The 19,497-nt window shown below is 34.9% G+C and overlaps 1 long non-coding RNA gene across 1 annotated transcript; it reads right to left on the bottom strand.

The window, feature by feature from the left end:
* Positions 1-7,348: 7,348 nt before the first annotated feature.
* LOC133784126 (uncharacterized) lies at positions 7,349-10,458 on the bottom strand. Its single transcript, XR_009871146.1, has 4 exons — positions 10,333-10,458; positions 10,168-10,213; positions 8,324-8,367; positions 7,349-7,705 (listed from the first exon to the last, which is right to left on the bottom strand). It is a non-coding gene; the product is annotated as an uncharacterized LOC133784126 (long non-coding RNA).
* Positions 10,459-19,497: the final 9,039 nt, after the last annotated feature.

Raw genomic sequence — 19,497 nt, forward strand, 5'->3', positions numbered from 1 at the left:
TCAATTAAAAGACTTTCCAATATTTTTTTACCAAAAATTCTAGCAACAAAATAAACAAAAATCACCATCTTGAAATTAAAATCTCATAATTTCTCTAAAATAATAAAAAAAATCTGTAGGTATTTATTTGAGTAAAAACATAATTTTAATGTATATCAAAATTCCCTTTAATTTCTTAAAAACATCATAGCCCTTGCAAAATCATTTAAGCATGCAAAGTCCTTATTTTCATCATATTCTAAATCATTTAAACGCCAAAATCAGCAAGCTTAACAAATCAAGAATACATCTTTTTCATCATGCTTCACAAAATTTACACAATAACCATACATGTTTAAAACTATACAAATAAATCACAAACCTTAGCATGTAACTATTATCATATTGTTATTCTAAGAAAATCCCTTTCATCACATAGACAATTAAATCATAGGCATGCTTCTAAGATCACAAGAGTCTATATTTAATTACCATGCTAATATTTACATAGGATCCAAGAACATGGATCTAACAAAATTGAAATACCAAACATACATGAAAGATCCCTATACATGCTTAAGCCAAAACCTTTCATTAACATGAACATAGAATAATTAAAAATCACCATATCCAAACATTCAACCTCATAAATATACTTATCAATATACACACAAACCATCATGAACCCTAGATTAAGACTACGCCAAAACCTACATATACACAAGCATAAAAATGTCAACAATCATTATATTCAAATATCTCGATTCAACACATGGCATAGATTCAAATAGGCATCCAAAATTCAAAATCCTTTCAATAAAACAACAAAATTAAGCATAAGGTTTAGGGATTAACTACCTCCTTGATAGAACCAATACCTAAAATGGCAATCACTCATGAGTACCTAGGGTTTTCGAAACCCATGACAAGAAAAGAAGAACAAAAAGAAATCTTAGAATTGTGGGGGGGGGGGGAAACCTTAGACTTAGAAAATTAACAAAAGATCAACAATACAAGAAACCGTACCTAGACTTTCCAAGACCTTCTTCCTCCTCCTCTTTTATTTTCTTCCTTTCTTTCTCCTTCTCTCTCTCTTGTCATGGGTTCCAATGAGAAAAATGCTCTCTTCCCTTTTCCTTCCCTCTTTATTCTAACCTAGCCCATAATAACCCTACGCAAAAAAAAATTGGTAAGTTTCCCCTTTTCTTTTATTTAATTTCATTTTCTCTTCATTGGTAGGAAATAAAGACGACAACCTCTCATTCCCTTTATAGATATTGTCTTCATTTTAATTCCAAATAAAATAGGAATAGCATCACTCAATTTCCCACTATGCTCCACATGCCCAAGCCATTTCCTCTTCTTATTTTTATTTTAATGTTTTTTAATAACTTAATAAATCTAATAAAGGGAAAAATAAAGTGTGTAGAAAATTCTACACAAGTGCAACATGCAACCATGCACATGCACACACTCAATAACTAGGGTGTATCACTACCTACCATGCACTTTGGTGCATTCAACCGAAACTCAACTATTCACATATTAAAATAAATAAATTAATTAACAATTAAATTCACGAAAATTCTGCCAAACAATTCTAACAATTAATTTAAACAAATAAATAAAATAATTCACAACACTTAACACTTAAATAAAATAAAGCACAAAATTCAAATAAAAAAATATTTGGTGCGCTACAATATACCCTCCTTTAAAGGAATTTCATCCCGAAATTCTTTCTTACCAAATAATTCAGGGTATCTTTCTCTCATGTCTTCCTCCAATTCCCATGTTGCTTCTCATTCCGTACTATTCTTCCACAGGACCTTATCTAGTGGAATCCTTTCGGATCTCAGTTCCTTGATTCCCTTTTCAATAACACGCTCTGGATGTTCATCCTAACTCAAAACCTCCTTCAGCTGTAGCGGCTCGTAACTCAAAACTTGAGAGGGATCTGACACATACTTACGCAACAACGAGATGTGAAAGACGTTATGTGTTTCGGCTAGTGCTGGGGGCAGTGCTAAACGGTAAGCAACTTGCCCTACCCTGTCCAAAATCTCATATGGACCTATATATCTAGGGTTTAACTTCCCTTTTTTTCCAAAACGCATAACACCCTTCATCGGCGAGACTTTCAAGAAAACAAACTCACCCGGAAAACTCAATGTCCCTTCTCTTAAAGTCCACGTAACTCTTTTGCCTACTCTGCGCGGTAAGCATCGTTTGGTGAATCTTCTCGATCGCCTCACTGGCTTCTCTAACTGCCTCAGGGCCTAGAATATGTTTCTCCCCAAATTCATCCCAATGTAAAGGAAATCTACAGTCGTGCCCATAAAGCATTCCATAGGGAGCTATCCCAATAGTAGATTGGTAACTGTAATTATAAGAGAACTCCATTAGGGGTAAGTATCGATTCCAAGACTCTAAATAGTCCAAAGCACAGCATCTCAACATGTCCTCTGGAATTTGTATAGTTCTCTCTGATTGCCCATCGGTTTGAGGATGAAACGCGGTGATAAACTTTAGCCTTGATCCCATAGCTCTCTGTAGTCCCTTCCAAAAGTTTGATGTGAATACTGACCCTCGATCAGAAATTATCAACTTTTGCACCCCATGAAGTCTCACTATCTCACTTACATACAATTATGCATATTGGTCCGCTGATTATGTGGTCTTAACTAGCAGGAAATGGATGGACTTAGTGAGCCTATCCACTATTACCCAAACAGAATCATGCTGCTTTGTGTTCCTGGGTAATCCTACCACAAAATCCATTTCTATATCCTTCAATTTCCATTCAGGAACGTAGAGCGGTTGAAGTAACCCTGCTGGCCTTTGGTGTTCTACTTTGACTTGTTGGCATGTCAAACACCTAGCAACAAACTCAGCAATATCCCTTTTCATTCCATGCCACCAATATAATGACTTAAGGTTTTGGAACATCTTCGTGGACCCTAGGTGTAAGGAATAGGGTGTTGTGTGGGCCTCTTTCATAATACTTTCCTTAATCTAAACATTGTCAGGCATACAAATCCTATCCTTGTATCTCAGCAATTCATCGTTGGACATTGTGAAGTCACTGCTACCACCTTCTTGTACCAAAGCCTCTTGCTTCATTAGGGCTTCATCCACTTTCTGCCCTTCTCGAATTCATTCCAATAGGGAGGATTGTGACGTGAGGTTCGCTAGGATTCCTATCACAAGTTCGATGCCTGCATTTATAATCTCCTTCTGAAGAGGCATCTTTATTGTATGTAGTGATGAGGCAACGCCATGTCCCCGCCTACTCAATGCATCTGCAACAACATTGGCCTTGCCTGGGTGGTATAGAATCTCACAATTTTAGTCCTTCACTAGTTCCAACCACCTTTGTTGCCTCATATTCAGTTCCTTTTGCATGAAGAAGTACTTCAGATTTTTGTGGTCAATGTAGATTTCGCACTTGTCCCCATAGGTGATATCTCCATTCTTAGTGCGAACACCACTGCTGCCAATTCAAGATCATGTGTGAGATATTGTTGTTCATAGCCTTTGAGTTGTCATGAAGCATAAGCTACTACCTTCCCATCTTGCATCAACACAACCCTAAGCCATAATTGATGCGTCACAATACACCACAAATTCCCCCCCCCCCCCCCCCTCTATGGTAACACAAAGAATAGGCGCAGAAATCAACTCATCCTTCATGGTCTGAAAGCTTTCTTCACATTTCTCAGTCCATGCAAACTTCTGATGTTTGGGGGTTAAGTTGGTCAAGGGTGTAGCGATCTTTGAGAAACCCTCGACAAACTTTCTATAGTGACCTGCCAATCCTAAGAAGCTTCGAACTTCTGAGGCATTCTTCGGCTGGGGCCAATCTCTAATGGCCTCGATCTTTGATGGATCTACTACTATTCCATTCTTGGACACTATATGCCCTAGGAAAGTTACTTGTTCTAGCCAAAATTCACACTTAGAGAACTTAGCGTATAGCTGATGTTCTCGTAGTCTTTTCAAGGTCAACCTCAAATGCTCCTCATGCTCCTCCTTGGTCTTCAAGTAAATAAGGATATCATCTATGAACACGTACCACAAACTTGTCCAAATAGTCCTTAAATACCATATGCTTCATGTCCATAAATGTTTCTGGGGCATTAGTGAGTCCAAAAGACATCACTAGGAACTCATAGTGACCGTAGCAAGTTCTTAAAGCCGTTTTCGGAATGTCTCCCCCTTTCACTTTAAACTGATGCTACCCGAATCCCAGATCAATCTTTGAGAATACTGCTACCCCTTGTAGTTGATCAAAAAGGTCATCTATCCTAGGCAAAGGATATTTGTTCTTAATGGTGACCATATTGAGTTTTTGGTAATCGATGCACATACTCATGCCCCCGTCCTTTTTCACAAATAGGACCGGTGCTCCCCATGGCGAATGACTAGGTCTTATGAACCCCTTGTCCAACAACTCTTGTAGTTGGTTCTTAAGTTCCTTCAACTCCGCAGGTGCCATTCTATAGGGTGCTTTAGAGATCGGTGCTATTTCTTGTGCAAGTTCGATCACAAATTCGATTTCTCTGTCCGGGGGTAATTCTGGTAATTCCTCAGGAAATACCTCCGAGAACTCACAAACAATATGCACATTTTTCAGTTTTAACTCTGACTCCTTGGATTTATCCACCACACTAGCCAGAAATTTTGAACAGCCATGTTGCATCATATTCCGTGCTTCCAATGTCGATATTATGGGTGTTCGAAAACTCGCTACTTCTCCTCTAATGGAAAAGATCTCTCCTTCTTCTGGTTTGAACTCCACAGTCTTCTTTCGACAGTCTATCGTCGCCCCATGTTTGGATAACCAATCCATACCAAGTATGACATCATAATCTGGTATACTCAATTCTATAAGGTCTGCTGGGCACTCCCTGCCCTCTATCATTATAGGCGTTGAAGGTAACCACCTAGTTGACAACATCATGTCTCGCGACAGTAACATTGTACTAAAGCCATGCTCAAATAGTTTGCAAGGCATACTCAACTTATCAATAACATTCATGGAAACATAAGAGTGAGTTGCTCCAGAATCAATGAGGACTCTACACATCATACCAAATATAGGGAGCTGACCTGTGACTATGGTGTTGCTGTTGGCTGCTTCATTCTGAGTTAAGGCAAAAGCCCGTGCTGGCACCAGATTGTTTCTACTATTTTGTCCTGCCTTCCATTGTGGGCAATTCTTCCTCAGATGCCCTGCCTGACCGCACTTCAAACATTTATTGGTGCCAACCTGGCTTTCTCATGAGTGTCTTTTCGAGCATTTAGGACAGATGGGGTGCTCTACTTGGTTACCTTGGTGATTTCCGCTATCCCGGTCATTATAGTGATTGTTGCGGTTGTTATGGTGGTTCTGAGTGTTGTGACTATTGTTATTCGTGGCCGGGGGTCTTGGTCTTTTATCAGTGCCACTATTCTTCCCTTTATTAGCTTTCCTTTTGTTATCCTCATTGAAGCCTTTGTTTCAGTAGTTCTCTCTTCTGGCAGCATTATCCTTCCATATCTGCTCTTCCAAATATTCTGCTTCAAGTGCCCTATCAAGTACTTCTGCATAACTGACCACTTCAGCACTGGTCATCATAACATCCCTAGCGATCATCGGCTTGAGTCCCCTCACGAACCTTTGGACTTGCAGAGTTTCAGTTGGCACAACTTCACGAGCAAATTTTGCCAACCTATCGAACTTCTGTGCATAATCAGTGATAGATTGGTTTCCTTGTACCAAAGTTACAAACACATCTACCTTGGTTGCTAGCACGGCCGCACTGTAATACTTCTTGGTAAAATTCTGGACGAATTTTTCCCAAGTCATGGTATTCAAATCACGGGTCTATTTAATTACATCCCACCATATTCGTACATCCATCTTGAGTAAATAGACTGCACATGAGACTCTCTGGTGATCATTTAACTCCATGATCGAAGATGGCCTCGACCAATCTTAACCAATCCTCTGCCACTATGGGATCAGCTTTCCCTTCAAAGGTTGGTGGGGCTTGTTTTTTGAAACGTTCATACACTGGCAAAAAACCCATAAGTTACAGGCAATGGTGCAGGTGGTGGTGTTGGCGGCTGAGGCTGCGCCACTGGCACTTGAGGCACTAGGGGCATTTGGGGCACTTGCCTGGCATGTGCCAATTCCTCATCTCACAGTCTTAGATGTTCTCTCAACCTTGCTACCTCTGCAGCCAAATCCACACATGGTGTTGCTGGAGCTGCAGGTTGGACCGATGGTATTTCTATATCCGGGGTTGTCATGGCTTTAGACCTTGTGGAGACACCCTTTCCTCAGCCTCCTCCTCTTCCCTTGCCTCCTCTTCCTCTAGTCGACATTATGAGATTCTAAGGCATCAAAAGAAAACCATAAGGAAGGAAAATTAGCTTAATGGTTTGATAGATATTCGTGAAAATCATACATTCAAAACCACATCATTTAGAGTTTGCAAGAGGAAAAATATCAAACCATAGCATTCAAAGTGTTCTAATGTATTCCAAGAATTCAAACAACTCATAAAGTGTTTAATAACCAAAAACATAAATCCTTAGGGTTCTAATTTATAAAAAAAATCCCATCTTATTCATTAACACTTCATGGAACGATCTACGCGATGGACTCTAGTCCTCAACTGTGGACTCGTCTCCTGAGCTGTAATCAAAGACGTCCTCTGGGATGTGAAAATAGCCGGGAGCGCTCGCCATCACCCTCATCCTAGAGGTCACTTGTGGTATGGCATGAGTTACCTCCTGACTTTCCAAGGCTCCTTCCAAATCGTGTATTGTCTCCAAACGCTCCTCTATCTCTCCATCATCCGTCTTTACCAACACCAGCTCCTCACGACTAAAATCGTAGTTGTCTATAAGATCGTAGATTACGTATTCCATGGTACTAAAGTCCAAGTCGTCTTGAACGACGTCGTTCCATGCTTTGTCCAACTGGAGAAGGGCCTCAAAGTACATTGACAGTGCTTCCCTCAACACCCAATATTGCTCTCTGGGCCATAGCAAAGCTCCTCTTTTGTTCATGATCCCTTGAATACGATCACAAACCACCGTTGTTGTTTTTAACACCGCAATCTTCCAATCATAGGGATCCTCCTCAAGCTGGACCTTGGGTATTGTGCGTATTTCCTTGAGTAGTTGTTTCTTAGTAGTTTTCAAAATGGGAGGCATCTTACTATACTGCAGTTATGAAACTATAAAATTAAATAAAACAGAAACAAGTAATATCACATAAAACAAATACTTACGACACGGTGAGGTGAGGTGAGATTTTCCCGTCTTTAGCATGTATGGGGAGGGTCCTTGAAAACATGGACGACCGTCTCTAATACCATTTGCAAAACTCCATAATCTAATACTTTGTAAAACTTTTACATGCTCATAAACTTATAGAAGAAAGCCACTTATTATATGAAAAATCTCAGTGGGGCCTTGCTAAAACATGCAAGTTGGGCCCAATAGTTTTAAAATAAAAATAATAGTTTCCATGCAACGTTTTTAAAAAAAATTAAAGTTCAAGTCCCACTTATAAGTTCTGAAAAATTAAAAATAAACATAACATTGTTCTTTAGAAATTGGCGTTAAGCTGATCGTTTTCTCGCCCATAGGGTACCCCCACGCCATACACACCCTAACATTGGAACTCCCCACATCACCACGCATGCCAAAGAGAAATCATATTTGCTACCTGGAAGGGAAAGTAAAGGGGTGAGCTAAAAGCTCAGTAAGGAAGTACAAACAACACACAAGTAAACACAACAAAATATTTTCACATTGATACATCGTTATACATAAAAAAACATAATTATCATAACCATCATCCTCATAAACATAATCATCATAGACATTATCATAATAAGCATCATCATCATATACATAATCATCATGAACATTATCATCATAAGCATCATCATCATATCTTTGTGAACATGGCCCCCTATCTTGTCCATGTCACATGTCGAGGTAAACAGGAACTCTGGTCCTTGAATAACCTCGGCGCATCCGCCCTATGACTTACGTCTTTACATCCTTAGTAACTCAGGTTACGTCTTCATATCCTTAGTAACCCCTTTGTTGTGTCGCGTTCAACACGCTAACAACCATTACATATCATACAACAAACAAAAATGCATGCAATCCAGTCATATCACAACTAAGGAAAACTACATGAATTTCTTACAATCATCATATCATATCAAAATAGCATTTCATACATGGTACATCATCATATATATCATTTATATTCATACAAGTCAATCTTACCGTTCATAGCATAAACAAGTAAAATTCTATCTAACTTCCTTACCTCAGGTCCAAGCAAAGCAAAAACTGACAAACGTCACAACGAGCCTATAACCATAATCAAATAGCATTCTTTAGCATCACATAAGACTTTCTTGTGCCCAACTCATATACCCCATGTGTGCATGGGCCATGCACACTTGGCGAAAATTACACATATTTTCCAAACATGCATATTTACACATAAAATCACCTAAAGAATAATGTAAATTATACATATTCTACATGTGGCTTTTAACTAAAAATCATATGGTTGAATATTAGACATATTTTTTAACGTAAAAGTGTATTTGCATGCGACATGCATACACGGGAACGTTGTTAAAATGTGACGTTAAAAACGATAATTCCTACGCGCTTATTTCTATCATTTTCAAAATGAGGATTTAGCAACATATTTTCTTACCATTATTTATCTCTTTGAAATTACTAAGTTGATTAAACATCTTAAAACTTTATTTTTATTTCATAAAAAAAAAATTATTTAGCCATTTAAAAAAATATAATAAATCAATTTATTATGTTTAAAGTACATTAAAATAATTAAGGCTTGACATTATTTAAAATACTTATAATTATCATGTTTCCTTAGAAAATCACAATTTTATCTAAACTAATAAAATTACAAAAATTGATGTGAGAAAATATAATTTTTAGGTGTGAGAAAAAATATATTTTGTTTGTATTATTTTAAGACTAAATTTTATGTAGTATAAATTCATATGTGATAATCAAATAATTAATTTTAATTTATTAAATTAAACTTTCAGCCACCATTTAGTTTATTTTAAAATCATTTAATTTATTAAACTAAACTTTCAGCCACCATTTAATTTATTAAACTAAACTTTCAGTCACCATTTAATTAATCTCAACCTTTTTCTTAATTAAAAATAAAGAAAAATCATATCTATTAAAATGAACACTCATGGTTACATTTAAAATACCCATTTTTAATATTTACATAGCTTAGGTGTTATAGTATCACACAAACACACAAATGTTCTTTCAATTAAAAGACTTTCCAATATTTTTTTACCAAAAATTCTAGCAACAAAATAAACTCTTAAAAATCACTATCTTGAAATTAAAATCTCATAATTTCTCTAAAATAATAAAAATATATGTAGGTATTTATTTGAGTATAAACATAATTTTAATGTATATCAAAATTCCCTTTAATTTCTTAAAAACATCATAGCCCTTGCAAAATCATTTAAGCATGCAAAGTCCTTATTTTCATCATATTCTAAATCATTTAAACACCAAAATCAGCAAGCTTAACAAATCAAGAATCCATCTTTTTCATCATGCTTCACAAAATTTACACAATAACCATACATGTTTAAATCTATACAAATAAATCACAAACCCTAGCATGTAACTATTATCATATTGTTATTCTAAGAAAATCCCTATCATCACATAGACAATTAAATCATAGGCATGCTTCTAAGATCACAAGAGTCTATATTTAATTACCATGCCAATATTTACATAGGATTCTAGAACATGGATCTAACAAAATTGAAATACCAAACATACAAGAAAGATCCATATACATGCTTAAGCCAAAATCCTTCATTAACATGAACATATAATAATTAAAAATCACCATATCCAAACATTCAACCTCATAAATATACTTATCAATATACACACAAAACATCATGAACCCTAGATTAAGAGTAGGCTGAAACCTAAATATACACAAGCATAAAAATGCCAACAATCATTATATTCAAATATTTCAAATCAACACATGGCATAGATTCAAATAGGCATCAAAAATTCAAAATCCTTTCAATAAAACAACAAAATTAAGCATAAGGTTTAGGGATTAACTACCTCCTTGATAGAACCAATACCTAAAATGGCAATCACTCATGAGTACCTAGGGTTTTCGAAACCCATGACAAGAAAAGAAGAACAAAAAGAAATCTTATAATTGTGGGGGGGAAAAAGCTTAGACTTAGAAAATTAACAAAAGATCAACAATACAAGAAACCGTACCTAGACTTTCCAAGACCTTCTTCCTCCTCCTCTTTTCTTTTCTTCCTTTCTTTCTCCTTCTCTCTCTTCTCACGCCCACTCTCTCTCTCTCTCTCTCTAGTCATGGGTTCCAATGAGCAAAATGCTCTCTTCCCTTTTCCTTCCCTCTTTATTCTAACCTAGCCCATAATAACCCTAGGCAAAAAAAAAATTGGTAAGTTTCCCCTTTTCTTTTATTTTTATTTAATTTCATTTTCTCTTAATTGGTCAGAAATAAAGATGACAACCTCCCATTCCCTTTACAGCTATTGTCTTCATTTTAATTGCCAAATAAAATAAGAATAGAATCACTCACTTTCACACTATGCTCCACACACCCAAGCCATTTTCTCTTCTTATTTTTTTTTATAACTTAATAAATCTAATAAAAGGAAAAATAAAGTGTGTAGAAAATTCTACACAAGTGCACCATGCAACATGCACATGCACACACTCAATAACTAGGGTGTATCACTACCTACCATGCTCCTTGGTGCAGTCAACCAAAACTCAATTATTCACATATTAAAATAAATAAATAAATAATTAACAATTAAATTCACAAAAATTCAACCAAAAAATTCTAACAATTAATTTATACAAATAAAAAAAAAAATTGGTGTGCTACAAATAATGATAAGAATACTTACATTATACACAGCAAAATGAAAGACTTCTTCCTTCAATTTCTTTAACCCTTATATCCTTTTTGTCGCGAAGTATTACTAAGAAACTGAACCGATCTTCAATTTTCTTCACAATCTTCCAAAGTATCCTTAGAATCACCTAGACTAGGGTGGGAAATTCTAAACATATGAAATAGATACAGAGAGAAGAAGAGAAAAGAATAATGAGGCTTAAAAATGACTTATGCTGTAGAGAGAATCTAAAACCTAATAAATCTTTTGATCTTCTCATAAACTTATGTTTCAGAAATCTGATTTCATCTCTCACTTAGCACTCCTTTTATAGACTCAATTAGGTCATTTAATTTAATTAAAAAATCAATATTGTAGTGCACCAAAAAAAAAATTTAGCTATTAAAATTTTTGGTGTTTTATTTTATGTAAGTGTTAAGTGTGGTGAATTGTTTTATTTAAATGTTGTTTATTTTATTTAGTTTCTGTTTGTTTTATTTAATTGTTTGTTATTTTATTTAATTGTTAGAATTGGTTGTAGAATATTTTTGTGAAATTATTTGTTAAATGATATTTATTTATTTTTATTTTAAAAATGTGATTATGTGAGATTTGGTTGAATGCACTAAGGTGCATGATAGATAGTGATGTACCCTAGTGATATAGTGTGTGCAAGTGCATGGAAGCATGATGCACATGTGTAGACTTTTCTACACATTTGTATAGTTTCCTTATATTAGATTTAATTGATTAATTTATATAAAAATAAATAAAATAAAAAGAAAGGGAAATGGGGTATGGACGTGTAGCACATGGTGTGAATGAGAGATTTATTTACCATTTATTTGATTGGGTGATTTTAGATAAAATAGGGAAAAGATGCTATCATCTTTATTTTACTACCAAATTAGATAAAATCAAATAAATTAAAAATAAAAGAAAATAACAAAGGGAAAGTTACCTTTTTCTTTTATTTGAGTCTTTATGGGAAAATTAGAATAAAGAGGGAATGGGAGAAATAGAAGAGCATTTTTGATCTTGGCTGCCGTGACCTAGAGAGAGAATAGAGAGAGAGAGTGTGGCGAGCTAGAGAGAGAAAGGGGAAGGGCTGCCATTTTCTAGAGAGAAGGAGGAAAGAAAGAAGAAGAAGAAGAAGAAGAAGAGGAACCTCGTCTAGAGTATGTTTTCCTTGTGAATTTGTTTGTCTAATCTCTTCTCTTGATTATATGATATTGACTTTGTTTTATTGTTGTGTGTGGTTGGATTATTTCTTCTCCTCATGGTGGATTTCATAAAAAAAAAAAACCTAGGCTTGAACAAGGGGTGGTGAAGTTTGGGTGTTGATCATTTTGTATTCTTGATTTTACAATCAAGAGAGGTATCAAATCTATAACCCTAATGATATGATGTTCATGGATTGATGGAGTGTTTTCTTATAATTTGATGCATGGGTTTATGTTGTTGGGTTTGATGTTTATGGTTGTGTAATAAGAACATGTGTAGTGAGATGATTATTGAAATATGGTGATTATGCTATGTTGTTCAAAGCTTTTCTATGGTTAAATGATAGGTATGTTTTGGCTTAAAGAATTTATGTGAAATTGTACAAGGGTTTAAATTTGTGATCTATGAAAAGTGATGATGAATATTTAAAATACATGAAGAGAATGGGTTGTTTTTATTAAATGTGTTTCGGCCTAGGGTATTGCTCAAGTATGATGGTTATTTTTTTGTGTTTAATGTCTATTTAATCTTAGAAATCATGATAGGTTGTGATCTTGTATGAGGTTATGATGGTTGTGATATTTGGAATAATTGCATGGTAATAATGTATTGAGAATATATTTAACACAAGATCAATGGTGGTTATTTGTTCATGACTTGTGAATAAGTTCTAAGATGAATGATGAATTATTGTATACTCTTAGTGTGATTAAAATGGATAAAGAGGTTAGAAGCATGCTAGGGTTTGTGTTGAAATATTGTGCATAAATGAGCATGCATTTTGTGAATATAATGAAAAGAATGAATTTTATGATTTAATGTGCTTGCTGATTTTGTGCAAAAATGATGTTGTTCATGATGAGATTAATGTTTTGAGTGCTCAAATAAAGTTTGCAAATGTTTTGATGTTTTAAGAAATTTAATGTGAAATTTAATTATGCTTTGAAATGATATTGTGTGTAAATAAATACCTACATATTTTTTTTTTATTTTGATGAAAATATGAGTTTTAAAAAAATGAAAATGGTGATTTTAATGATAATTTTGATTGCTAGAATTTTTGTAAAAAAATGTGAAGTGTGTTTTAATAAGAGGAATTTGATTAGTATTTGAAATAAATTAAAAATCCTAAATGGTAATATTAAAAATGGTATTTTTAATATGGTATGAGTGTATATTTTAATAGTTATGATTTTTCTTTATTTTGATTAAGAAAAAAATATTGAATTTAATTTATTTGTGATTTTTTTTAAAATTAAATGGTGGCTGAAAGTTTAGTTTAAAAAGTTTAAAATAATTATTTAATTGTCATTTATGAATTTATGTTACATAAAATTAAGCCTTAAAATAATTCAAGTAAAAATATATTTTTTCCACACTTAAAATATATATTTTTCTCACATCATTTATGTAACACAATTAATTAAAATTAAATTAATTTTTCTAAGGAAACATGGTAATCATAGGTATTTTTCTTTTTTAAAATAATTTCCAATGCCTTTGCTTTCTTTGTAATTTGAAAATAATAAACGGGTCTTTTATATTTTCTTAATGGCTAAATAAAATTGTTTTTATGAAATAAAAAGAATGTCTTGGGAGATTTAATCAACCTAGTAATTTTAAGAAGATAAACAATGGTAAACAACACATGCTACAAGTCTTTTATTTTTTTTAAACGATAGAAGTAAGACACATAGAATTATCGTTTTAAACGCCACAATTACACAACGTTCCCACGTATGCATGTTACATGCAAATTCACTTTTACGCCCAAAATTATGTCTATTATGCAATCATGTAGTTTTTATAGAAGGATCATGCATGCAATATAGGTAGAATGAGCATTATTCTTTTTATGACATTATGTGTAACTAAGCATATTTGTATGTTGTGTGTAACTCTCACCATGTGTGCATGGCCCATGCACACATGAGTTGTATGAAAAATAGTAATTATATGAAGCTAAGAAATGTCGTTTTGATTATGGTATAAGCTCGTTGAGAAGTTGTGGTTTTAATTAGCTTGGACCTGAGGTAAGGAAGTTAGATAGAATTTATGATTGTTATATTGTGAATGGCAAGACTGTTGTGTGAATGAAATGTTATGAATTATGAATGTCATAATGTGATGATATGATGGCTTGTATGAATGTTGTATGATATGAATGGATGTTAGCGTGATGTATGCGACACATCAAAATGGGTTGCTAAGGATAAGAAGACGTAACCTGAGTTACTAAGGATATGAAGACGTAACTCCATGGGCGGACGCGCCGAGGTTATTCAAGGATCAGAGACTCTTGTTTACCTCAAAGGGTGGCATGGACAAGTTAGCGGGCTATGTTCACAAGGAATTGTTTATGAATGTGTTATGTTGTTTGGTGATGTTTATGATTTGTTAAGATGTTATGATGTTTATGATTTTGTTATGATGTCATGATGTTTATGATATGATGGTGGCATTATGTTTATGTTTATGATATTGATGCCAATTTTATGATGATACTATGATGTATAAGATGAATGATAGTCTTTGTAATTTGTTGTATTCTTACTTGCTTGTTGCTTGTACTTCCTTACTGGGCTTTTAGCTCACCCCCATACTTTCCCTTCCAAGTAGCAAATAGGTTTCTCTGTGACACACGTGGTGATGTGGGGAGTTCTGTCGTCCTGCTGTGTATGGCATGGGGCATCCTATGGACGAGAAACGATCAACTTTAAACGGCAATTTTTAATAATGTTATGTTTAATGGGATTTTTTTTTTAAAATTGTCAGTGGGACTTAAAATTTTGTTTGTTTTAGAACTTTGCATAAAACTAATATTTTCTTTTTAAGACTTTTGGGCCCAACTTGCATGTTTTAAGCGAGACCCCACTGAAACCTTTATAATAAGTGGCTTTCTATTATAAACCATTGAAAATGTGAATGTTTTATTAAGTACTAATTTAAGGGCGTTTTTACAAATATAATAGTAGATAATATCAGCCCTAGGTCGAAATTATCATGGGCTTTAGGCCGTGAAATTTTACATTTAATTATAAGCCTGTTTGACTTAAAATCAAGACATGTATTATTTTCTATTTATTTAATTAATTAAATAATTATTTAAATCCTTTATCAAACTAATTATTTATAATTTTAACATTGATTTAAACTTATTTATTAATTAGATACCAATTTATCTTAATTAATTAATCTACCCTAATTTCTCTTTTCTTCTCTAAATTACATAACTATGTGAAACTATCCAAAATTGACATGGTCAGCTTTGATAATTCCAATTGATAGTTAAATCAATTAATTGAGACTATCAGATGATTTTATCCAAGGTACAGTGGGGATCATGGGTCTATGAAATCAAGCTCCAATAAGTTATCATAAATGTAACAAATAAATTTACTAACTTATTAATTCCTCGTGACTCCACTAAAGGCTCGGAATTGCACTCTTGAATTCATAGAATGTTCTATAAGCAATATAGATACGTTTTTAACTATCCATTGTTACAACCATAATTGTCACTCAATCCTCTATAGATGGTCTACAATGAGATGGGACTAAAATATTGTTTTTCCCCTCATTGTATTTTATCCTTAAAACACTTAGTTCCTTGTAAGTGATATTTCAGTGAACTAATACTAATTACTGAAATGAGATCTCTATCATTTAGCACCTTGAACCAAACTAAACGGAAACCATCGTTTCACTTCTTCATCAAAAGCTATAAATGTTCATATCTATGATTAACACTCCCTCTCAATTATACTACCGAGTTCCCAAGATGTAAGTGTGGGCTAGTCCGTAGGGTAAGCTGGTAACGAACAAGTCAAAGAATTCAAATAATACAATCAGTTAGAATACTAACCACTCAGAATTGAGATTGAATCGACCTATGGTCAACTATATGATATGTCTAGAATAGATAATAACAGTATGTTTACTTATCCTATCTACTGTCAATATCGGTCCAGTCCGATGTAACAAATACATCTGATCTTATCTACTTTGCTAATGTTCTGGAAAGAACATAACACAATGATATGTAAGTAGAACATATCGCGGATTGGCAAGTTAGTGTAAATCATGTGCATTGACTAATCTTAGGACTAACTTATTTTTGAACATATAATCATATTTATATTCCACTATGATTATGTCACTATAAATAAAATTAGTTATATGCTCGGGATTTAATAGAAGTTTATATTAAACAAATAATCATGAAAATAAAATATGTGAGCAAAGTAATTGACCAAGTCAAAAAATGATTTCTATTCTTTTATTGACAATAAATGTGATTACAAAGAAATTGGGTTTTAATTAGGGCATAAAACCCCAACAAATTTTCCCTGGAGTCCCTCAGTCGTTCCTTAATAAATGTCAAGATCTGACTGACTGCGTCTGTGATCACTGACTGGTTCTTCAGGAGGGTCTCCTATCGACCCTTGACTCTCTCCTACCGCTGCATCAACTCTTTGATATCGGCTAGAACGAAGGTAGGGGATGGGGCTGCAGAAGGGGCAACGGGAGGGGTGGGAACCTCCTCTGCCTCAGGGACAGCATCATCAAAAATCTTTGTTGCCTAGGAAACCTAAGAAACTATCTCAGCCATTTTCTCAACATCCATGGCGGCCTCGTCCTCCCCATCAAACTCCTTAGGATCCTGGTCAAGCCTAGGATAAGGGGAACATCTCCCTGAGTCAAGGAGTTGTAATAATCAACCTTTGATGATCGGGGCTTCAACAACGGAAGGATGATCTACTGCAAACAACATAAAGCATTGATTTAACTAAAATAATCAGAAAAGATAAACATATAGCTAAACATAAGTGTTTAACGTTAATCAAATATAACTTACAGTTCTCTTAGATAACATCGGCAAGAGGAAAAACTTGGTGAAATCCTTATTCTTCTGGTGCGACCAACTAAGCATCCTCGGGACAATATTTTCCGAGTTCACAACAAACTTCATCGCAAGTTGCTGAATATGCCCAATAATGTAACGTCATGGCATAACCATAAAAAGTGTACTTCGACTCCTATTGCACCTTGGCATCCTTCTTTTTTTCATAGTTAGCCTTCCAGCGTTGCATGTCCTTCTTACAAGAATTTAAAAGCCTCTTGTAAGAGAACTTCCCCATGGATAGATGAAGAAGTAGTCTATGTCCTCAACCATCTTAAGTATATCTCACCATATATTCAACTTTCTCTCTATGGAATTTAGAACTTCCTCAACCAACAAACAGAGACACAGCTTGTACACATCTTCGACCATAGTACAAGTTTTGAAAACACTCTCCAACTGTAGGAGCTTTACTTTCTCAGCATCATTGAAATACTCCTTTATCAAATGGTCACTGGTCAGACGCTCATCCAACTCTACTTGTGACAGTGCAGAACTGAAATTCAACCCCGTCACTTGAGCAAACTCTCCCACGCTGAATCTACAGGACTTTGAGCCCAAAAAGAAATGCACATTATCTTCTTTTGTACATGCTATTTTCCTCAACATCAGCTCATGTACCAAAACTCTTGAGAAATGAAACTTCGAAGCCAAGAAGAGTTGCTTGAAAGGGGATTCCTTAGCCCTTTCTATCAGGTCAAGCTCCACAAACCTTTTCTTAATATCAACCAAAGTCCTACCACCCCTATCTTGAAACGGAACAAGCAACTTCAGCATATGCATCGACACATGAAAACAATTGGTAAGAAAACAGAATGTTCAACAGAATTGGGCAAAAATTAAAAAAAAAATTATAAGAAAACTGAAGTAAACACTGCCATCAAGATGTTATCGAGCCCATCGAGCCATCATCGAGCAACAACAAAACTCTATCGAGCCACCATCAAGCTCTATCGAGTAAGTGTAAACCTATATCAGAATATGTCTTAACAATGGAGCATCAAGCATGCATCGAGCTCATATCGAACCTAATTGATTACTATTGAGCTATCATCGATCACTATCGAGCCAAAATTCCTCACTCATATCGAGCCACCATCGAGCTCTATCGACTCACTATCGAGTCACTATGCATCGAGCATGCATTGAGCTCATATCTAGCATAACCGATTACTATCGAGCCACACATCGGTCCCAATGCCTCACTCATATTGAGCCACCATCGAGCTCTATCGAGCTATATGCATCGATCTCATGTCGAGCCTATCGAGAAAACCCCAGACCTCATCGAGCTTAACCGATTTCTATCGAGCTAACATTGAGCTTATATCGAACCCTTGAGTTATAATGCTTCACTCATATCGAGCCACTATCTAGCATTATTGATCTTATGATTGTTTTATTTTCTATCCTATTGTCGAGCATCCATCGAGCACTCATCGAACCTATCGAGCCTAAATCGAAAAACCCAGCAAAAAACACCAATAATTCATATCGACACCCACCCCACACATTCTCAGATCTTACCTAAAATCAAAATGAAAACATGCATTTAAGCTTCACGAGAGAGAGAGAGAGAGAGATTCAAGACTTCACCTTTTTTATTCAAGTTTGGGAAGCTCGATTCAAGACTTTACCCAGTCGATCCGTCACCTTAAAGATGTTGCAGTGGTTGTCGACAGGTGGTCTGGGTGGGCGTCGTCGGTTCATGAGATAGAGAGATGGAGAGATTCAGGGTGAGGGTGAGGGGGATTTTTTGTTCGGATTCGAGAGAGAGAGAGAGAACCGATAGAGAGAGTGTGAGAGATTTTGGAGGAATAGTTTTTGGGAGGGGGAAAATGAGAGGAGTATTTTGGGTACTTGCTAAAAGTTTAGCACCAAATTGAAAAGGTGAATAGTCCAAGTATTAAAATGTAATATGACACACTATCATTAATAGATAGTGAAATTTCCCTTTTAGAACTTCATGCTTGATAACTGACCAGATGATTTTCAAATCGTGGAGCTAGTGTAGGATCTCATTTATATAAGTCTATATGCATGCCCCCTCCTTATTGCACAAAATAACATATAATAGAAAGCATAAATACATGCATAGATGTGATTTTCATACAGAGATTCGTAAAACTCATGTAATAAAACATGTAAACAATGCAATTTAATTGAACGAAATGATTTCTACTACTTTATTGATAATGAATGAATTACATAAGAAATATGGTTTTGTAAGGGCATAAAACCCAACATACTCTCACTTGTACTTTTGAAACAAATGAGACATTTCTCTCAAACCCATTCTCTCTATATGCTTTAGAAAAGTTGCCCAGTGTCTTTGTGAAGGGATCAGCAACATTTTCTTCAGAGACAATCTTCATGACCTCC

Source organism: Humulus lupulus, chromosome 6 (assembly GCF_963169125.1).
Source record: "Humulus lupulus chromosome 6, drHumLupu1.1, whole genome shotgun sequence".
Classification (NCBI taxonomy): Eukaryota; Viridiplantae; Streptophyta; class Magnoliopsida; order Rosales; family Cannabaceae; genus Humulus; species Humulus lupulus.